Source organism: Macadamia integrifolia, unplaced genomic scaffold (assembly GCF_013358625.1).
Source record: "Macadamia integrifolia cultivar HAES 741 unplaced genomic scaffold, SCU_Mint_v3 scaffold_197A, whole genome shotgun sequence".
NCBI classification, from domain to species: domain Eukaryota; kingdom Viridiplantae; phylum Streptophyta; class Magnoliopsida; order Proteales; family Proteaceae; genus Macadamia; species Macadamia integrifolia.
Window position 1 is genome coordinate 137,062 of NW_024870638.1, and position 7,881 is coordinate 144,942.

A 7,881-nucleotide genomic window follows, 5' to 3' on the forward strand; every position below is an offset into this window, starting at 1 on the left:
CTGCTAACATTTAGTCGAGATTATTTCCTACCTTCTTATCTAGTGGAAGAGAATTCTATTAAACACAAAAACCTGTAAACTTAGGACGCTTGTTATAGATCATCTTTATCTCAAAAGAACTCGGAAGATAAGTGAAGGTGCCTTTTGTACTAGGATCACTGACTTAGAATTGAGAAAACCCACTCTATTCATATTAAATTTTCATTGTGCTTATCCTTTAGGCCTATATTTTTGTTGTTTTTGTCCTATCCAAATGTCGTTATTTCCTTGCTTTGTTTACTTGTATATTTTATTCCAGAGGGCCTATGAGTATATAGAAGCATGAACTCTAGACTAGTGGAGATAAGGAGCTCTTTTGATGAGCAATGGACATGATGTGCTTTTATTTCAGAGTTATTTATTGGTAAATTTAATCAGTTCCGACGTTGTTTGCTTAAGTAGAAGAGATAATTCAAGGATGCTTTCGAACCATTAGGGGTTATATGAAAATATGAAGGAATTTTCAAACTCTTCATTGACTGAAACGTGGAAATCTTGCTTCTATTGGAAATGAAGGATGATTCATGTAATTTTAACCTTATGCCTATGCTTGTGATGGTCATAGTTGGTTTCAAATTTTATAATATGCAGAGTTTATAATGCCACTTTGGACTAAAATTGGGTGGAATGGACTATAGTCTAAGAATCTAAAGTTTTTAGGTGAAATGTGTACCTATTTGGTGTTCAAGTACGAGAATTTGCTCATATTTTATGGTTGCATATAAAATTTAACTAGTTTGTCTACATACCATTGCAACATTTTCTCTGATTTTTTGTCAGACTCTTCCCTGGCATTTGTTGAAACTACATGAGGTAAGTATGGGTTTTTTGCTGAGTAAATAGTTATTGATGGTATCACTTGAGTAATGATAGCAAATCATAATTTTCATACTGGAGCTGTTTGCCAGGAATGTAAGCCCAGGAGTACCCAATGGCCTAGGAAGTGTGTGTTTTTGGTAAGTTCTTTTGGTTACATGTAAATGCTAAACTCTATTTTTTGGGTCTTTAGCTCAAATTGGTAGAGCATTTGAAACTTGAGCATGTCTCAAATATGTTCAGGGATGGTGGTTCGAATCCATCAAGATCCTTTTGATTAAAATATTCATACAAAAGTTATTTAAAACAATCATGGAAAAGTAAGTGTGAATGACAATTGTCATGTAGATAGCACCATGAAAATGAAAAGATAGACAAAAATATCTTGATATAAAAAATAATAAAAAAAAATAAATCCAATAAAAGAATATTATTATTCATGCAATATTGGTTTTAAAGTCATTTTTTTATCGGAAATTCAAAAAAAACATTTGTACGACAAGAAAGTAATCAAACCTTGGACTAATCTGAATCAACATGATTTGCTAAATTGGATAGTTTTGTTAACTTAGTTTATTAAATATAATGAGAATGGTTTACAGTCACTATATTTTATTTTTTAACTGATTAGAAGTGATGTATGTAGAATAATTCTTGTTTATCGGATTATAAAAAGGATCCTTATTTTTAAAATTTAAATATGAAAAATAAGATAGATAAAGAAGTAATTTGTCACACCCAGCTCACACAAAGCCGAGCCGGTGATCAAGTTAACACTGGTTAACTCACAAACTTGCCAAGATCAACAATGTAGTAACTGCAATACATCATATATTTACTAATCTAAGATCAGATCTGTATTTTTAGTAGAAGACATGTTCATAATAATACTTATAATTATTTTCCTTAATACTTGATACCCAAATTGAGTTATAAAGGTTACATACATTTGGGCCCGAAGGCATGATATATATACAAAAATATAACAATTTAAGCATCAAGTAACAAAAATGCAGTACATAAAAAAGAATCAAAAGAATCACTCAAGAGTCACAATTGCCAAGCAGCACAATCCTCGCACATGCAATTGGCACCGTGTTCGAACTCGTCAGGGACCCACCAGTCCTCAGATAGAAACTCCACAGTGGGGCCCGAATCTTGATCACTAGGTGGGTAACTTGTAAAATCACCTAAAAAGAGTTGTGCACGTGTGATGAACTCACTAGCCCAGTAAGTGGAAAGGAAAACCACACAAAGAAAATCACACAAAAAGTCACAATACAAATGCACCTATATGCAATTCATTTTAATCCTATTAGTCTAACAATATTACTAGGTCATAAGTATTGTGTTACTCACAACCACAGTGCACGTACGCCCCAGGTACGAGCCTTGAATCCCATCCTGCGATATGCCCATAGGATTGTCGGAGAAGGCTCACCATTGGTACCTGAATTTAAAATACAAGCTGACTCCCGACAAATTTAAATGACAGAAAGTAAATGGGTGACTCCACCGGAAATAAAAGTAGTACGATCGGCCCTCTGAATATATCATCGGGGTTATCTACTGTCCTAGCTATCAGTCGTGTGTATTTCTAACCGCTATAGGAGTTCGGCAATCGCAACCCGATGCTTCCCCCCAATGATCACGTAAACCCCTGTTGGGAAGGGTCGCAGCACAAGGGTAAATCACATCCTAGCCACATGCCTTTACATGAGCATAGTACGTGTAGGTATCATGGACCTCCGTCGGGTCGCGATAGGGCGCGTAACGCATGTACACACGCTAGGGGTCGACCCTAATGAGATGAGATAGTATCCCCTGGTCATCAAATGCCAAGGGGAGGATATATGTTATGGGTAAAAGGGAGTTGCCACCTAGAAAGGGTCTAGGATTCATAAATGTCTCCCCTAATCAAGAGAGAGAGACTAATGACTCTGATGGATAAAGCTGGTTTGCACCAAGATTCTGGACAAGTGTCAAGTGACAAATTATGAAGGTGTTAGGCACCCAGTCTTCCCGGCCCTAAGGCCGGTCTCTTTTTGTTTGACCAGAATTTGTTTATACCCTACTAACTAGTGCTAAATCTAGGTCACTGAAAACCCTAAACTAGGTATCTTAGTATGACATGTGAAAACCCTAAGCCACGTGTCTAAATTATGCTAGCTAGGTTATGAAGCAAATAATGAAATGATTACACTAATTAAAAATTAAAAACCCTAAATGATTTAATTAATGTATTATGAGTCTTAGATTAAGCTCATTAAATAAGTCTAGACCTAGGGTTAGTTGAGCAATTTGTGAAACCCTAAATTGAACTAACTCGATTAATTGAGCCTAACCTAGACGGACGATTAATGAATTTATGAAATCCTAAATTGAATTAATTAAAATGATTAATCCTAATCCCTAGTAATTTGTGAAATAAATTATTGCAATCCTACTTAATCTAATTGGTAAAAAGATTTATAAATTAAATGAGACCTAATCAATTTATAAAAAAATGAAATGGATTAATTACATTAAATGAATGCATTTTTACTAATCTACCTAATCTAGTATAGGAGGATTAAACTAAACCTAAAGTTTAATTAAATTAATTATGAAACCTAATTGCACTAATTATGTTTACCTTATGCTAATCTAAGATGAGTTAAACATTTTTCAAAATCCTAGTTAAGCTAATGAGAAGAGAATCTTTTAACTAATTAATCTAGTTAATTACCCTACATTAAATAACTAATTAGTTGATTGATTAAAATAAACAAACCACTAGAGGGGAAAAGATTGGTAATTACACAAGCTTAATAAATTGAATTGAATGAAGAAACCAAATGCAGTGATTAAAAAAAAAAAACTAAAATTAATAAACCACAATTGAATAAACAACAATTGAAATGACTAATTAAGTTAGCTATGTTACTTTAATCAATTAGTACTATATTAATGCGAGTGAGGGTTGGAGTACAAAAGATATGAGATAGTAGGAAAACCTAGATCCTAATGCTACTAGCCAGTTTGAGGGGGCCAGCCACGCCCTTGCTAACATATGCCCTAGACTATGTCCCATACATTATTTAGAGGGAAATAAAATGAAATCATTTGATTTTAAATTTTAAAATTAGGGGAATCCCAACCCTAAGTTCTAGGACTAGATACATTACAGACCTGAAATCAAACCAAAATGGATAAAAAAAAGGGAGGGGAAGATTCCACATAGAAAACATAAATGAAATAACAGGTTGTGGGCATTACAAACATGGACTATCTAATCAGAAAATTAAAGAAATAACAAAAAACAAGAAAATAAAATAAGAAGAAGAAGTGGAAGAAAGGAGGAGAAAGGTGAGTTGCAGGTTATTAGTTGCAACGGCAGGGAAGAAGAAGAGAAAAAGAAGAAGAAGAAGAAGAAGGAGGTGAAGGTGGGATTGGTTTTCTGCTATAGGGAAGAAGAAGGAAAGGAAGAAGAGCTAAGGGAAGTGGGTTCGGTCGCTGCAGATTTTGGGGGAAGGAAAGAAAAAGAAGACGAGAAGAAGAAGAAGAAGAAGAATGCAGGTTTCAGTTGGGGAAGAAAAAGAAGTAGCAGGAGAAGTAGAAGAAGAAGAAGAAGAAAAGGAAGAAGAGAGGGTCGGCTGCTGTTGTTTAAGGGTTGCAGCAGCAAGAAGAAAAAAAGAAATGGAAAAGGAGAAGAAGAAGAAGAAGAAAAAGTGGTGCTGCAGGTTTCAGTTGTGGAAGAAAAAGAAGTAGCAGGACAAGAAGAAGAAGAAGAAAAAGAAGAAGAAGAAGTGAAGGAGGTTCGGTGGCTGTTGTTTAAGGGTTCCAATGGCGGCAAGGAAAGAAGATAAGGAGAAGAAGATATGGGAGAAGAAGAAAGGGTTTGAGATCCTAATATAAGGGCTTATGTCTAAAGAACAAAAATAAATCAAAAATAGATCAAATCAAACCTACTTATTAAGTGAGTATATTAAGCCACAAATGAAACCGATTAATTGAATAAAGATATAACAATAAAAGAAAGCAAAACAAATGAAAATGAAAAATAAAACGAATTAGCAAAAACAATGGATTGGACCCAATGACCCAAATCAAACTATATTGAACCCAATTAAAGCAAGATAAACCCAATTGAACCGGAATCAACTAATGCATGTTTAATAAACCATACTAAACCAAATTAAAGCTAATTAAACTTAATTTATTAAATTAGATAAACTAGTTCTAAATTGTAATTGGGAGAAGAAAAATACCTTAAACCCAGCTTTAATCAAGAAATAAGGGGAGATAACCCTTGTGCTTCAAGCCCCAAATCGAACCGAACCGGACTAGATCTCCCGGCTCAAGGAAGGATTAATATGTTAAACTTTTAGACTTGGAGAATATATGATTTTACAGGAAAGAAGTTAGCCAAAACCTTGATGGGGCCATCCTCTCTCCCAAATTCTCAATTTTTTTCTCCTCCTTCTTGGAAGAGATGAAGGGCTAAACTTATAGCCTTGGGATTTGAGACAATTCTCTCTTTTTTCTGATGTAGGACTAAAAAACTAGAGAGAATTGTCCAAAAAGGCTTGCTTTTGGACAAAGGGGTTTGGCGCCATGTGGCACTCATTGGTTGCTCGGAATGGAATATGATACCGAACTTTGGAATCAACTTCCGGGGGTCATATCTTTCAAACCGTTAGTCAGAATTTGACGTGTAATATGTCGTTGGAAAGCTCAGTCCGAGCACTATCCAATGATATGAGACACGATTGTGGTTTCAATCGAGAATCTTTACAAAAATATGCATAAAGTAGGGACCTGGATCATATAATGAAAGGGAGAATCGGGTGTCGATTCGCATAGTTCTCACATCAAAGTGTAATGTCCGACCTGAGGGGACAAACAATAATAATCCACAATATCAAATTCTAATTTTTGAAAATATTTTCTCTTGAAAGTTTATAGGAAAAAAAATGGTCATTTTCTACTCTAAGCTCAAAATTCTCCAAGTCTAAAATATCCAACATGTAATTCTTCTGGTGTCATCATCGTCGGGGGGTGACAAAATTAGGTGTCTACACACGTTTAATACACGTACCGTTCGTTTCCATCCGTTTGTTGTTCCCTTTTTTCTTTTACCTTTTTTTTTTACTGAACCGTTCATCATTTTTATCTGTTTAAAAGTAGTACCATACATCTTTGTTTTTTTTGCCGTTCCTGTTTTTGTTAACAATGAACATAACTTGGCAGAAACTAAAATCAAGAGTCTATAAATATTTCTTTCATTTTTTTCTTTATTTGGTATGTTTCTTTCCATTTTTTTTCATAATAGGTACTAATATTTTTCTTGAAAATTTCTCCTTATTCATTTTCATTAATTCAGATATTCATTTAGTTAGTTTGACCCATTTTAACTTCCTTTTTTATGATCATCCATGTAATTCATACACCCAATTTCAAAGCATTTCCAATTAAAGGTTTTAATTAAGTATTTCAGCCAAATGTTTAAAGAATACATTTATATGGTGAAGGGGTGGGAATGATGGTGAATCATGCTCCCCTATTATATGATTCATCACCCTGACGCCCATTTGTGGGAAATTGCATGCTCACCTCATGACTATATATTGTAATAATAGAACTTTAATATATGGATAGAATCTGATATAACAAACCAGATAAAGATTGCATGAAGCCAAGAAGAGCTTTGGCCTTATCCAAAATTGATTACAAATAACCATATCCAAAAGAGAAATAATAAAAAAGAGTGAAGGCTGACTTTGGAGATAGAGATAAGGGGAATTCTTAACAGTAGGCCTGTTCTAACTAAAGATAAGGAGGTTCATTTATGTGTAGTTGGACCATTTAGTTGTTAAGAATGTAAACCCATTGTAGATTGGTAGTGGATCTGAGTCATCATCAACAAAAAAAACACTACATGAAGATTTTTTACAGAAACTTTATTGTAAGCAATCTCCATAGTCTAAATGATTTAACTTTTAGTAAAACATGAGATCAGAGTCAAGCAGTGAATAACATACATAACTAGATACATGCCATACACTGATGTTCACATCAATGACTACATAGCTACACAATGGGTTCTTAAAAAAAAGATGAACAGAGCACATAATGGATGGAACATCACATGGAAACAAGCTACAGTTTATACTCCACAAATTAGTAAAGCTAGATCAATAATCATTGAACTTAGATAGAATACACCCACGTATAGGTAGATATCAACAACTTAATATCTATTGCAATATGGGGGGGGGGGTAAAAGAAAAAAAGAAGAAGATAAATGCAACAGAAAGATGATATCCTATTATTTTTCTATTTTCACTATTCGCAGTCCCTTAGTATCTTCATTCGTTGGTTCTTTTTCATCGAGGATAATCGTTGGGATATCCCTATCGTCAAGTATGACAATAGGATTTCATGGATAGTCACTGATTCTCCCCAAAAGAAGGAACACTTGAGGGAGACGAGTAGCAACCCTTGAAGCATATGGTATCCCTTTATGAATCATTTTGTATTTCTTCGCCACCATTGCAGCACTTCTTAGTTTGACCATCCGTTCTCTCTTAATATATTGGAGTGTGGCTATCCTTCTCTACCTTCAACAACAGATTTGATTAGTTAAATCTGAAAAATTAAAGAAGAGGAAGAAAGAATACAAGAGACATTTACCTCATTGGTGAGTCCTTCATATCGTTCCCTAATATTTTGAAATACTAGTTGGTAGAGTTCCTTCCTTCTCTTGAATTTCCTCGATCTGTAGATGGGCAACAATGGAAGCTTTCAATCGACTACTAATGTGGAAATAGTCATTTATAAAGAAGAAGAAGAAAAACGGTAGTGGAGGGAGGCACGAGCCCTCTTTCTCCCTCTTTCTTCCGCATGAACTTAGGTAGTGGACATGACAGGTAATTGAGAGTAGTTACAAGTTATACACCACTTTTCTTCTTATTCTTCTTCTCTTTTTTTTTTTTTTGCTCTTTCCTTTTTTCTATATTTGATTTTTTTCTTTGATTCCTTTTT